The sequence below is a fragment of the Pectinophora gossypiella genome, chromosome 20 (genome assembly GCF_024362695.1).
Source record: "Pectinophora gossypiella chromosome 20, ilPecGoss1.1, whole genome shotgun sequence".
NCBI lineage: Eukaryota > Metazoa > Arthropoda > Insecta > Lepidoptera > Gelechiidae > Pectinophora > Pectinophora gossypiella.
This window is the reverse complement of record NC_065423.1, coordinates 4,789,328-4,805,479: the sequence shown is the minus strand read 5'-3', so window position 1 is coordinate 4,805,479 and position 16,152 is coordinate 4,789,328. Positions and strand designations below refer to the sequence as shown.

Below are 16,152 nucleotides of genomic sequence, written 5' to 3'. Positions count from 1 at the left end.
TGTTTAGAAATAAATTATGAGACAGGCATCCGGTGTCCTGTTCCTACAGTCAGCGCCACTCACCTACCACATTCTGTTTCAAGTAATTTTTTTTGTAAACTACGCTTGTTTAATCTGTATTAATTACTATTAAAGAACCCCTTTACTGGTACAAGAAAAGAACTAATACTACTACTGTGTCGAAGGTACATTTGACACAATCTAGACAATATACAAAAAAAAATCCTACGCAAAATGGCGAATTTTTCACCTCGATTGCTAGTCAAATTTCAAAATAAGAATAAAAAAATAACGAATGAAGTAAGTGCCTATGTAGTAGTAGTTATTAAAAATATATATTTCTTTAAATTCCAGTACCCTCCTTATACTAGTAACACCAGCAGTATGCAGGCGAGGATCGTTCATGGAGGCCGTGTCTGGTTTCCTCAGAGACACGGCCAATCTGATGAACGGGGAGCCTGATGATGCAACTAGCATCCTGCCGGAGTATGACTTCATCATCATCGGCGCCGGCACAGCTGGCTGCGTGCTTAGCAATCGACTCACTGAAGTTCCGGATTTTAAGGTAGGTTCTTTTCTCATGTGGATTGTGAGATCAATGATCCTCCTCATCAGCCCCGGTGTCAGCTAACTTAAAGTAAATAGTACCCACATACTTACTTATAGTAGCCAGGACCGACTGCTTAATCTGCCCTCCGAAGCACGAATCATTTTACTTTCAGACAATCGGGTGATCAGCCTGCAATGTCCTAACCAAAATGATTTTGACTCATGCAACCATTGCACCACAGAGACCGTTAAGGTAGGTAATTCTTTTACACTATCGAGTTCTTAACAATTGGATGGATTGTCTCCACTCGAAAGAATTTTCTGATTTTGAACTTGGTGCTGGCATATGATTGAAGCACTACAGGCAAACTGTTTAGGAAGTAACGAAAAAGTATGCTGACTTAATGTAGGTAGGTACAAATCTCAAGAACTAATGTGCAACGAGTAGGTTATCAGATCAGCTATTCCATGGTATATACAACCGTTGTTCGATTGCCCTAGAATTCAAATCTCTCAATAATCGAATCTTACGTCATAACAGGGGAAACAGGATTAAAAGGAGAAGATTGTTGAACTATAAACATATTAAACATGTCTATTGTATTTCTGTATCCTAGATTTCACCCTTTCATCGCCTCGTAGAACAACCGACTACCAGCTGTTTACTCTACCATTCCATAAAAACTTGCAGGTGTTGCTGATAGAAGCTGGTGGAAGCGAGCAGGTGTTCATGGATATCCCAGTATTAGCTACGATGCTACAGTTCACCGACGCCAATTGGGACTACCACACTGAACCACAGGTAAGTTTACAACTGACAAACATACTTTGACACATAGTTTAATATCCATATGGAAGACTAGATTTTACACCGACTAGAGCTCTTAAAATGCAGAAGATATTAATGAAACTACTACCAGATGACAATATTATTTCCTCGCAAGGAGAAAGCTAATAAATCGTGGTCATTATTATCATATCAGATAGAAGGAAGCCATATGTATATTTGAAGAATTGGAAGAAATGGGCATTGGAGACGGTCAAAATATTGGACATGTTGTTAATGTTTAACGCGTTGGAGAAGGCAAACTACAAACCCGGAGGCAAATTCAGACTGAGGTCTCGCCTCAATAAGTGGCCACGCCTCCAATAGTGGAGCCTGTAGACGTAACTGGTGACAGAAGGAGAACGAATATTTTCTTCGCCCAATTGTCTATATACGATAATGACCACGATGTATTAGCCTTCTTGCAAGGCAATAATATTGTAATCTCGTAAAATCGGATATATTGCACTACCGGGATGTAAAGTCATCGGCTAACATTGTAGAAACATTCCTTGACTTCTAACTATCTTGTCCAACCGGTAATGTTTTAATAGAGGTATTAATAATACTGTTAATAATTACCACCATGGTAATCTACCGTCCCGCCACGCTAATCATGTAGACCCAATAATTTGAGAAAACTAGATAGCCAAAATAAATATGTTTTATCTTTATGTGAATGAGAGTGGTAGGAGAATTCCACAGAACATATTAAATTTCAAGACATGCAAAAAGTGAGAAAAAAGTAAAACAATATTAAAAGCATTCCCACTGTAATAATAAAACCAAAAACTACTTGAGTGTTTGATTACTGATATTGTGGGTAAGCGAGCCCATTCGCGCCTGTTTAAACCTCATAAGGTTTCTTTAGCGTCCTTAGAAATATAAATTACATAATAAGATATTACTTGTTTTGAACAATAACTACAAAAAACACCAGAAAATTGCTTAGGAAAAGTCCCCGTCTGTGTTAGTTTTTGCGCTTCGAGTGAACATCTTCAATGCAAGACCAATTCCTTATAGTACTAGGAATAACAATTGAATGTAGTCAATTTGATTACACACGTTTCTATTACGCTTATAAAAACTTTGAACGAAACGAACGAACCAGTAAACAGTAAACCATCTAAGTTCTTCCCAGGGGCTGTACAACATAACGCCTAAGACTCTAGGCTAAATATTTAAGTAACGTCTCAACCTTTTAGGGACATATTATTAGCCAATGTCGTAGGACTCCAAAGTAGTAAAGCGACAAGGAAATATGAATAGAAAACTAACACATCGATAACATAGATACAACAATACAGGGTGTTAGTGCCATTGTAACGAATACTGAGGGAGACTTATTTTTAAATCTATACTTTTGCGATAGAAAATTCAACTTGATATTAACTCAGAATAATGAGCTGAATCATCCTCATCAGTATTCATTACGATGTTACAGGTACTACTAGTAGCCATACAAATTCGTATGGGTGCTAGTGACACCATAACGAATACTGAGGAGGATGATTCAGACCATGACTCGGAGATGATATCAAGTAGAAAAATTCCTGTCGGAATATTTATGTTTTTAGTGTTCTTTTATATTATGTATTTTCAGTTCCATACTTTTGCGACGGAAAATTCCATTTGATATCAACTCAGAATCATGGTCTCAATCATCCCTCAAAGTTTTCGTTACGATGTCACTAACACCCTGTATTACAAAATCCGAACGTGATCGAAATACGTTGTGGGCTTACGTGACAACTGACACATCGCACTGGTGAAAATTATATCATCTGCATAATTATTGTAACAAATGTTAGAATTTGTAACCGATTATCAACATAATCTAATTGGACGATAGTCTGCCGGTGACAGAGTATCAGTCACATCAGCCAGCCAGTATATATTCATCTATTATTATTATGTCTTCATCATCATCATCATCTCCCTAGCGTTATCCCGCTTTCACAAGGTCCGCTTACCTAACCTAAATATTTGACAGGTCCGGTTTTTTACAGAAGTGACCTGTCTAAACTTCCAACGCGCGAAGGTAAAACCAACCCAATACAGGTCAGGTCACATACCAAAACGCATTTCTCGGGTATGCGGGTTTCCTCACGAATTATTTATTATACGTATACTATTATTACATGTCTAATCTATCGTATTTCTCTCGTGTGGGTTCTGAGGTCAATAATCATCAACCCTGGTATGTGCCTTGTGTCTGTCAGGGTCTGGTCAACCCTGGAGCACACTCCGTCAAAGAGTACTCATATGGTGAAATCCGGCTTAATTTCATCGCCCATACAGTACACAATCTTTATTGCAGAAAAGGAACATATTATTATAACACAGGAATACAAGCTAAACAACCGCAAAAACGTCGGCTTTATTGCGATGGTACCATATTCTTCCAGACAACCTTTGGGTGATATGATATAATTAATTAAATAAAAGTTTGTGCTTTAACTATTTTATACTACTGTTTTAAGTTTACGCGGTTATTATCGCGGTTATTACCGCGGTTATGCGGTCATGGCACTTACAACAGTGTCGAAATATCGGGAGTCTCATATCCCCATTTAAACGCGGTAAGAACCCGTTATTATGTGCTTTAATTATTTTATACTAAATATACCGGTCGGAGATCACCATCATCATTATAACTAAATACACAAATGTATATAAACAAAACATAATGCTTAACATACTCGGGATGACATACATCACAGAACATTCTACGTTTTTATTCGTCCCTGGCCCTGGCCGTAGTAATTGGACATCCTCTACGATATAAATAAGGACTAATACCAATGTCAGGTCAAATCTATTCGGAAGTAGGTAAGAAAGGAACCAGAGTACTTTATTACTATTCACATGGCGCAAATCGAAGGTGACATTGGGGTCACCGTGTACTTTGTATGCAGAGCATCTACTCCCATTGATAAGGAAACGCAACTTGTAACCGAAACAATACTTCGATAGCAAGGATTATCGTCTATTGAAATTGATCATGAATATCTGGTAATGGTATTGGACAAATTGGAGATGTCCTTAGAAAAGGTTTAGTACGATTTATGAAAATCCCTATTTTGTTAAAATCAGATAATAATATAGGTAGCTTTTTCTGCAGTTAGGCTTAAGGTCATATTCATATTTATTTATTTAATTTTCACAAAATTAATTACTGAGGTATACAGGGTGTTAGTGACATAGTAACGAAAACTTTGTTCCGTCGCAAAAGTAAGGAATGGAAAACAATTAAAAAAAACCCAAAAAAGTTCATGAATTTTCCGACAGGAAATTCCATTTAATATCAAACTCAGAATCATGGTCTGAATCATCCCCCACAGTATTCGTTACGGTGTCACTAACACACATACCTACTTGTATGGATACCTGTACGTACTGGCACGGGGTGTAAGTTTTCCCTTCGCGGGGGTGGGAGGTCAGATAAATAGTCGCTTCTGTAAAAAACCGGACCTGTCAAATCTTCAGGTTAGGTAAGCGGACCCCGTGAAAAACGGGATAATGCTAGGGAGATTAAGAGAACGTATCGGTCGTTTGACACGACATATGCGTCATCAACCTCCAAAATATTGTCCTTGATATTATACAAAAAATAATAATTTAAATATTAAAACGTAAACAAAATTTTAATACCTTATCAGGACAAGGTTTTTGGCGATAAAGATTAATTGAAATTCTGAGTAGAATGTTCGCAAATCTATGTAGTATTAATATTCATCATATTATTTCGTATTAACATAATCACATCATATCCATTTTATTGTAGGTACCTTTAGTAAGACCAAGTTATGTAAAAATATGAGTTTACTTTTTTTTATAGGTAAGGATTATTAATGAATGATCGATCGAAATCTGCGTGCATCTGCGTACGTAAAGCTGTATTACTTTTTACAATTTGTGGCTCAGGAAGTCGGAGAAGCGGCGGGATTAGAAAGAGCATCAAAACCATTACATTTGCGAGGGTGTTTCTGGTTCTCACGCCTATTTCCCACCGGGGTAAGCAGAGACTATAGAATTCCATTTGCTTTGAGCCTGACACACTTCTCTTGCTTCTTCCACATTCACCAATCGCTTCATACACGGACGCCGGTTCAGAGTAGGTCGTACTAAACCTTTTCTAACGACATCTCCAATTTGGTCAACGTAAGTCCTTCTAGGTCTTCCTCTGCCAGCCCAAACCTAAAACTGTCCTGGTCTCCTCTTCTGGTTCTAAGAAACCAAATTTTTAGTTCTGGACCTCAACGTTCGGGCCAACATGTGTACATAATAATATGCTTTTTAAATTCCACTATCATGTGACTTAAACCTAATCAGTATTGATTACTTACAACGATGTTCATTGAGATGTAATCCATGCTTTGACGTCAAACGAGGATAATTAAAGTCCATGATCGGATGACAAGCTCGGATAAACTACTAATTAAGAGTAGATACTAAATGCTTGTGTAATAGCGTATCATTCGGTCTTTCGTAATTATGGATAAGATGAGCTTGGTATAGCGAAGGAAATTACAATATAGTGGCCACATTATGAGGAATATGAACTGCAGACTTCAAGTGATAATTCTAGGGAAATCCAAGGCCACTGAAGACGCGCCATTATAAATCTAACAGGATGAATAAAAAAGAAATTTAATTTAAAATTACAAAAACACGATTTCTAGCACCAAAAGTAATCATTCACCAAACGTGGTGCAAAAATAACGTTCGAACTTTGTAGAAACATTTTACTTTCCACCCGACTGCGGCGAAGCAAAAAGAAGGGTATTTGACCGTTATGTATGTACGTCTGTTCCCTCCTAACTTCTTACGGACTTCGTATCAAAAGTAGCTATAAGTTGTCTTCTGATTACTGGTAGCGTTGCCCCATTTGACTCAGTTTATGTATGTATAGATGTAGGTATTTTTTGGAAAAATATTGTGCTTAATTTATCAAATGAAATATACTTTATTGCACAGAACTAAATTTCAACAATCACACAAAACACATGAATACAGTACGATTTGGGCGGCCTTATTTACCTCTATATGAAATACGTATTGAAGTGAACCCAAACGTCAAAACGCGCTTTAGCTTTCTCGTAATGATTGGCGGTCATCCTTTCCAGTGGCGGCCCTAGGGGGCGGTGCGAACGGTGCGATTGCACCGGGCGCCTTTTTAGGGGGGGCGCCATAACACCCTGGCTGGCAGCCCCGGTTCTACAGGGGCATAACTGGATTGGGCCGGATTGGGATTAGACCTCTTAGCGGCCACATAAAACTCATACATTTGATGAAACGATTTAATTAGGTACCTATCTTTCGGCGGCCGTAAACTAATCGAAAAAAAAAACGGTATCTTGAGGAGCGCCACTGTGATGTCTTGCGCCACTTAAATATTTTGCTTTCCATCAGTCATCTTCCTTGTTGTCCGTGAGGCAAGGACTTTAGAAAGGCTTCTAGCTAAGTGGAAGGGCATAAATCTTGAGTACTTTTCGACGCAATAACTTTTGCTTATTATACAACATATGAAATAGTACTTTTAAAAATACGGCAACGAAATAGAAATAATAGCAATTTATAATTTTTCTTTCTTTTTAGAATGTTATCACCATCATCATAGGCCTCATATTTTATGTCTAGTTTGGAAATGTAAGGTTTAAAGTATTTATTTTCAAAATATGAACTTTTAGTTTCTTAGTTGGGCTCACGATCCGGAGGTCCCGGGTCCGAATCCCGGTGGGGGCATATCACAAAAATCACTTTGTGATCCCTATTTTTTTAGGACATTACAGGCTGATCACCTGATTGTCCAAAAAGTAAGATGATCCGTGCTTCGGGGAGGCACGTGAAGCCGTTGGTCCCGGTTACTACTTACTGATGTATGTAAGTAGTCGTTACATGAGCCATGTCAAGGGCCTTTGGCGGCTCAATAATAACCCTGATTGATGGGTTGATGAGGGTTGATGAGGTTGGTAATTCACCTCCCAACCCACACGAGAGAAGAAGTCTCTTAGAGTGAATAGGCTTTTGCTGGACAACGTACTTTACTTTAGATCGCCGCATTGTCACTTACCAACGATTTCTGCTTCAGACAACAAACAGGAAATCATCGTTATAAACTTTAGTTCTTGCTATTTTAATAGCCTGTTCAAAACGAGTTTAAATGCGTAAGTAGGTACAATATCTCATACGAAGAAAGGTGGCAACGCTTCACATACGAGTATCATAAGCGGTTTGCCTTGAAGTAAAATTGCTAGGCGCTATTCCTACAATGAAAGTGCAGATGTTTTTATTAAAGGTTGTAAGTTTAATATCGAAGCCGATAATCGTATTTCAACAACGATATATATTAAAGTTTTAAGTGAGCAATCAATGAGGGGCTTTACAGGCTACGCTCACCAAAAACAATATAGAAGGCGTTGTACTTTAGCGTGATAATTACCTATTTTCTCATTACTCGGGTACATAATCATTCCAAAATACAATGTAATGGCAGAAGCATTATAAACATATTTTTTTCTTGATATTTGAATCACATTATGTATAGAATTGAGGAGCTCGGTGGCGCAGCGGTAACGCGCTCGGTCTGCGATTGTTGAAGTAAAGCAACTTTCGCAAAGGCCGGTCATAGGATGGGTGACCACAAAAAAAAGTTTTCATCTCGAGCTTCTCCGTGCTTCGGAAGGCACGTTAAGCCGTTGGTACCGACTGCATTAGCAGTCGTTACTAACCATCAATCCGCACTGGGCCTGCGTGGTGGTTTAAGGCCCGATCTCCCTATCCATCCATAGGGAAGGCCCGTGCCCCAGCAGTGGGGATGTTAATGGGCTGATGATGATGATGATGTATAGAATTATGTTGCTATCTATATTACTTCTCTTTATTTTGATCTTATAAATGATGTTTCATATAAATGAATAATAATGGGTGGGAGATGTAATTGTACCTTAGTGTAACAAAAGGGTCATAATTTATAACCAAAAACAAAGATTAAATATGCATATTATGTTATCCATGAAATTAGAAGGTTAAACTAAAAAAAATCTGTACAGCGCCATCTATATTGTGTTTGAGGAACGTAGCCTGGAAAGTCCCTCATAGCCATTCATATTGTTTTATTATTGTACTGCAGTATCATGACAACCACGACGCGCGCGGCGCGAATTATATCGACGGTTTCGACCAATAGCCGTGCAACTTACGACGTCTATCTACTGCTCGCTGCGTTTGGTAGCCATGCCGCGGGGGCAGACGTGTTTACGCGATCGGGTTATACCTAATATAATAACGGCTCTAATTTATAGCAGTCAAAAACATGAGATTTTTAAACGACGCCAGCAAAAATGCGCTATAAGAGTCATGAATGCTACAGAGAGTCAAAAAAGATAACATTTTATTTTAGTAATGAGAGTGAGAACAGCCTCTGTGGTCTAGTGGTTAGAGCGTTGGGCTCACGATCTGGAGGTCCAGGTTCGATTCCCGGTGGGGACATTATCGAAATCACTTTGTGAGACTGTCCTTTGTTTGGTAAGGACATTGCAGGGTTGAATCACCCGATTATCCGAAAAAGTAAGATGGTTCCTTGCTTCGGAAGGCACGCTAAGGCGTTAGTCCCGGGCTCCTAGCCCAAATACCTCCACCGACCTGCAGTGGTGGTGGAGTTAGCTCCATTACCCTCTTCGGTTGATTGAGGGGAGGCCTGTGCCCAGCAGTGGGACGTATATAGGCTGTTATGTTGTGTATGAGAGTGAAAAAAACTTATGTCCCCCCACTCGAGGCAAAGCGATAATGAGAAAGATAACGTAATCCAAAGTGAGAAATCAAACGGAACTATTGAGTGTCACAGAATCCTGAATCTTGAAATATCATTTTCGTGAAGGTAAAACAAATGAAGTTGGAAATAACAATGCATCTATCAAGCGCATCTTAGTGAACGGAAGGATCATAAAATTGTCGATATAGTGTTTTCATTTCTAAATTTCGTCTGTGATCAAGTTAATTAAACAATCAAAATCCCGACTGCGTAAAAGTGGTCTAAGAAACATCGTCTTCGTTTTAAAACATTTATTCGAAATAAACACCTTTTTATTTTTAAGACTTATTTAATTTTATGGCCGCCATTTTGAATTTAAGACTTACATTGCTTTTCAAATCATTCGGAGATTCCATATGAAACTTATTCATCATCATTAATTTAAGGTGCAAAAATAAAAAAGTTGATGCACTACTACAGGAAAACGGATAGCGGAATGTTGTTTTAAAACCGACTCTTGTCGGTGTAGCATTCTCCGTCCTTGTCTATCAAAGACCAATTCCTTCACCTCCATATAAGACTTGAAACTTATTATAATACCTAATTACGATGGTTGTATTTCAGAAAGCTGGGTGTATGGGCATGCGCGGCGGGCGGTGCGCGTGGCCGCGCGGGCGCGTGGTCGGAGGTTCCTCCGTGCTTCACTCCATGATGCACACACGGGGCAACCGCCGGGACTACGACCGCTGGGCCGCTGCTGGTAACCCCGGTAAACATGCTATCGAGCTATCAAACCAACCTTTTTATTTTTGACGTTACTTATTGTAGATTTGCCGCAGATGGCATTAACTACTTGGCCGGACAAATGGGGAGCGCTGAAGGCCCTCCCGGTACATAATTTAAGACAACAGGCCTGAGGGTGCCCAGTTGGGCGCAAACCTCGGCTCAGGGCGTCGTCTGAGAGGAAAAACATTTGAAAGACCCCAGTGGGTCGATAGCAATAAGCGCTGATTGAGGGAAATCGTCGACCACGCCGCCGGCGGGGTCGGTATCGGGATCTTGAAGAGTTTGGTGTCGCGAGCTGATTGGCTGCCTCTATGGCTAGAGTGATCAGGTCGTCGGGATCGTATATTACGTCCTTCGATATCAAACCATTCAACTTATAATCATAGAACTTAGAATTCCGTCTGAGTCAGTTTTTTTTTCCATTTATATTATCTTTGCATCCAACTTAGAACAAATATTAGGAGTGGCTACGGTTTGTCTTATTGATGATTTGTAGCTCTGCTCATACTGTTGGGAATGCGTGACTTAGACACAACACAGTAAGGATTGTCGACCCGGGTGGGAACTAAACGTGTTGTCTTTATTTGGGATTAACACAATATTTACAGTTCCACACAGCAAATGGGTTGTGCGTATTTTTATGGCCGTAAGCCCATCTCTTCTTGAGCCACCACGAATCAACCACGAACCACGAATTTAACGCTGTACTAATTTTATAAAAACGCATAATGGACTTAATACGTCAGGAAACCGCAGTTTATGGACAGCTATAATAATACCTTAATTTGTTTACATGTCTAAAAAGCTTGTACGTCATTGGAGGACAAAAGCCTCGAAGATGAACGCAAAAAATAAACATAATAACAATCAAGCACTATTCATTCACAGGATGGGATTACCAGTCGGTGCTCAAGTACTTCAAGCGGTCGGAAAATATGCAAATACCTGAACTGGCAAGAGATAAAACATATCATTCAACTGAAGGAGAGATGTCTCTTCAACAACCCAATTGGCGTACTCCACTCTCTGAAGCGTTTTTAAAGGCAGGAGTCGAGACTGGAGGGAAAATCGTCGACTACAACGGTGAAAAACAGATCGGCTACTCCATTATTCAGTTCACGATGAACAACGGCACAAGAATGAGCGCCAGTAGAGCTTTCTTACACCCAATCAAATACAGAAAGAATTTCCATGTCATTAAAAATGCAATGGTAACGAGAATCCTCATCGACCCCTGGAAGAAACGAGCATACGGCGTCGAATTCGAGAAAGGGGGGCGTAAAACTAAAGTATTCGCCTCCAGAGAAGTTATTTTATCTGCTGGTGCCATTAACTCCCCACAGATACTAATGATTAGCGGAATTGGCCCTCGTGATCATTTAACACAGAAAAATATAACCACGATAGTCGATCTTCCTGTTGGTTACAATTTACAAGACCATTGGGCATTGGGAGGGTTGACCTTTGTCATCAACACGACGGACTCTATTAGGTCCGAACGTGTTGCGACGTGGCCGAACATCCTTGAATACTTCAGTCATCATACGGGACCCTTGTCAGCGCCTACTGGGACCGAAGCTCTCGCGTTTATTGATACTAGAAATCCTAACAGTGATGATGGGTATCCGGATTTGGAACTGCTTTTTGTCGCTGGATCACTCGTATCGCAACCTACCTACAGAGACGCATTTTCTATCGATAACCATGTCTACGACAAAGTGTACGGACCAATTCAAGACCGAGACACGTGGATGGTGTTCCCAATGTTACTACTGCCTGAATCGAAAGGCAGAATAATGTTGAGGACCAAAAATCCTTACCAAAAACCACTGATACACGCCAACTACTTCTCTGACGGAGGACACGATCAAAAAGTTATTCTGCACGGAATCAGAAAAGTGATTCAGCTGTCAAAGACTAAAGCGTTTCAGAAATATGGGAGCAAGCTTCACGATATACCGTTACCAAATTGTGCTCATCACAAATTCAATTCTGACGCTTACTGGTACTGCGCTATGAAGACTATAACCAACACAATTTATCACCATTGCTGCACGAACAAGATGGGACCGCCAACTGATCCTGAAGCTGTAGTTGATTCGAGACTGCGGGTGTATGGTGTCGCTGGGTTGAGAGTGGTGGATGCCAGTGTGATGCCTCACGTTCCAGCAGCCCACACCAACGCACCAACTATGATGATCGCTGAAAAAGCTGCGGACATGATAAAGGAAGACTGGGGGATACCGATTAGATAATCGAGAGCAGTAGGTAGACATGCTTACATCCCAGTCTTGTGACTATTAAACCACTTAAATATGCCATAAATCATTCAAAATGGGTAGTAGCCTGTTTCTTTTTTCTCAGCAGATGACTTAAAATTGAGTATGTTGCGTAAGAATTTTCATTGACCCAGCTGGCAGATCGTACAATTTTGGCGCAGTGGAGTACGTGCCACATTACCCGCGAGTACAGGGCCACCAGCGGTTAGCCTCGGGTAGCCCTCGTTACATTACAGAGCAGCCGATTATGAACTTAATTTGCCACGACATTGTTCACAATCCGATGAAGAAATACGGGATCAATAATTACCGTTCCGACCGAAGCTTCAAGCTGCTTCTGCTTTGTATACCTACTTGTATCATCAACACGTGTTTGTCGTTAAATAATTTTAAAGCATTATATACATGATGTAATAGAAGGTACCTTTATATCATAAGTATTCATATCGGTCACATCTTTATATGGCGTAATAAAATTAGTTTAACTTTGTAACATTTTTTTCATACTAAACATTAAGAATAAATTAAGCAATAAACATGTTACAATTAAAAAAACAATGTAAAACGTTATTCGAAAATAAGATTATAATATAATCACTTTTAGGAGTCATAACCTCATGAGATTGTTTTGTGAGTGGTACTTCGTTTTAAATAAGTTAAGAATAATTTATTTAAAGTAGAACTGTAAATAAAAAGCTTTATAATTAAATGTTGTTTCTATTCCTATTATCATTAGCTTCATTCACTTCACACTACAAACTTAGGTAATCTTCTAAAACGGTACAAGTTTAGTAACTTTTCGTTTACCAAAGTTATAAGAACAAAACAACAGACTTTAAAATAATAAAATGTAGAACCATAAAGCTCTTACTCAATATAGCTACGCGGGTAGTCTTTACGTTATGCATATAGCCAAACTATGTATATACTTGTATTGTATCTTATTTTGCTAATCGACAAAAAAACGGTTATAAAATATTCCATTCGGGTCCCAAACATTCGGGCTTAAAATATCCGGGGCTTTCCAACATGAATCGAAAACCACAACTTTTTAAAAAAAGGAATAAGACTTTATTGACGTAGGATGTGAGCAAGTTACATCCTACGTCAATGAAGCCTTATTCCTTTTCTTATAATAAGTACCTCTTGTCTGCTGAATATATTTCGTTAGTTATGTTATGTATCTATACAATAATTCATGATCTGTTTTTGTAAAGTTGTTAGTTTTTCGATTCAATTACGTTTTTAATTATATTTACAAAAAAAGGTAAATGATTCCGACTCATGAGCGTAATGTACTAACTGTATCTAATAACTATTTGTCAATTTTTTGTTGTTTGTTGGTTATGTTGTTTGCACCAAAGTTTTTATAACAGTATTTATATGAGCATTCAATAGCCATTTGGCTAGGAAAATCTGCAAGTCGTTAATATACAATCCTACAACCTCTAATTGACACTTATCGACACACCACACTGTCGGACAATCTCCGTGGTCCAGGGGTGGACCGTTGGGCTTCTGGTCCGGAGGTCCTGAGTTCAAATCTCAGTGGGGAAATATCACAAACACCACCCGCTTCATAGGCACATTGACAGATTTACAAATCCGTTATCAATCCCCGATATTCATGAAACAGAGACAAGTATAATTTATGGTACAAGGCTATTACACGAAGAGCATAAGAAATGAGGCAATTAATTGATTTCAAAAATAATCAAAGTCATCTTCGCCTTTGCACGAATTGTATTTGAAAACAGGTTTTTGCAAAACATTTTGACCTAAGAAGTATCATAAAAACAGCCTATACACGTGCCATTACGACACACAGGTCCCTCGTTAATTATGTTTCATAGCTTTCAAACAAAAAATATACAACCATTTTCAAGCTTATCTAAAGTAAAATATTAAGACTGCTTAAACCACGTCCAATTTTCAGGATCCCTAGAGCTAGGACTATCTACAGGAAAAACTCCTTCTTTTGAAAACAACTACTACATTCAATCGACTCCGCAGCGAAGACAGTTTGCATTGATGTATTTAACTCTAGTTTATATACTATGAAAACATCTTATAGCTAAAATCAACAGTAACTAATTTGACATTAACAATTGACAACTCTTTTGTGATTTTGTTTTTTACGTGGACGCTTGTAATTGGCCTCAATCCAGCTTATGTTTGTACTTATTTAAATAAAACACCTCCTCCAATGCGTCACATCGAGGCAAGGTGCCCAACAGCCTGGCAGAAAAAAAAGAAAGTAAAATTAAAAAAAGTTAATAGCGGATTCCGTACTAGGGTATTCCCTGTATCACAGTGGCCCTATGATATTGGTACAATTTCTGCTTAAAGATTATACAGGTAAAGACCTAAGTTATGCTACGCTTTCAACCCCTTTTGGTATAAGCGAAGCTGGAAGTCGTTAATACCTAATAGGTACAGTACTTGCTGTAGTATGTATTTGCACTACTTTGCGATACTACTCTACATGTGTGGGTCAGGCAGCATGTAAGCCCTTGTCTACTTTGCGATACTACTCTACATAGATGGGTTAGGCATCATGTAAGTCCCTGTCTACTTTGCGATACTACTCTACATGTGTGGGACAGGCAGCATGTAAGCCCTTGTCTACTTTGCGATACTACTCTACATAGATGGGTTAGGCATCATGTAAGTCCCTGTCTACTTTGCGATACTACTCTACATAGATGAGTTAGGCGTCATGTAAGTCCCTGTCTACTTTGCGATACTACTCCACATTATGTGGGTTAGGCAGCAATGTAAGTCCTATAGTACAGCCGTTATGGACTAAATCATCGCGTCATTGTGTATTGATTTTTAATAGTACTTTTATTGCTGTATTAATCGTTTATTATCATAAATAATAATTGTCATAGTTATCTACTTCTCATGATGACTCATGAATATTACGTTCACTTACATTACACTTAATTCAATCACCGAACTTGTCAAATCTTTAGGTTAGTTAAGTGGATGGAAGGTGGATCCTGTGAAAACGGGATAACGCTAGAGAGATGATGATGACATTTTCTGAACTAAACCAAACAAATGTAACAACCAAATAAATGTTTTTATCTATCTATCTAACTCTGAAAATGTTTATGTTCAAACAATGATTCTAGTGTACATATAAAGATGAACTTAATGAAAAACCTAGTGAAGGTTGCTTTGTTTTTCAACTTAGGGTGGAATGATTTATACATTTTAAGGCCGCTAAGTCCCTGATACTACTGTATTATTAATATCATTATTGCAGTAAGTACTCCACCTCACAACCCACACGATAGAAGAAGACTTACGTAAGTCAAAATACGGCCTAAGGTAGGATACATTTGCCGATGTATTATGTATCCTATTCCTAATTTGTACCTACTGGCAGTAATGCAATTTTATCTTACCTTTAGGAATTTGTAATAATATGAAATGAAAAAATACATTTTTTTAATTGGTAATAAATCATAATTTATTACTTACTTTTATCTATAAAGACAAGAAACTAAAAAGTTTCCCTAATTATCTAATAAAATAAAGATTTATTGCGAATCATGTGCACATTGTATTACAATACAATATATTACAATATTATAAATTAATCCTTGGACTATTTAGAGCATAATTCAATATTCGAATATCGATTGGGAAAAGGGGAAAAATTGACACCAAATAACGAAATACTTAATTGACTGTCTTAGTTTAGATGACACATAATTTCCACCATTATCTTAATAGTTAATTTGGGTTTTGATCTAGAAAATGAAAACCACAAGGAGGAAAACCCTTAATTACTTACAAGTAAATGCTTTCTTGTCCTAGACATAGACTACCTATTGCTTCTCCGAGGATTTTCCTATTATTATACTTACTCTGAACAATAATGAGAACTGACTTATCATTATCATTGATCGCGGTCAGACTTCCGTACTTGTGATCGATATAAC

At 38.4% G+C, this 16,152-nt stretch overlaps 1 protein-coding gene and 1 pseudogene across 2 annotated transcripts in view; one reads left to right on the top strand and one right to left on the bottom strand.

Moving 5' to 3' along the window:
- LOC126376128 (uncharacterized) overlaps nucleotides 1–12,702 on the top strand; it is a 54,111-nt pseudogene extending 41,409 nt beyond the window's left edge.
- The window catches only part of LOC126376112 (flotillin-2), a 313,335-nt gene that overhangs the window by 253,077 nt on the left and 44,106 nt on the right, over nucleotides 1–16,152 (bottom strand). The gene's annotated exons all lie outside the window — the stretch shown is intronic.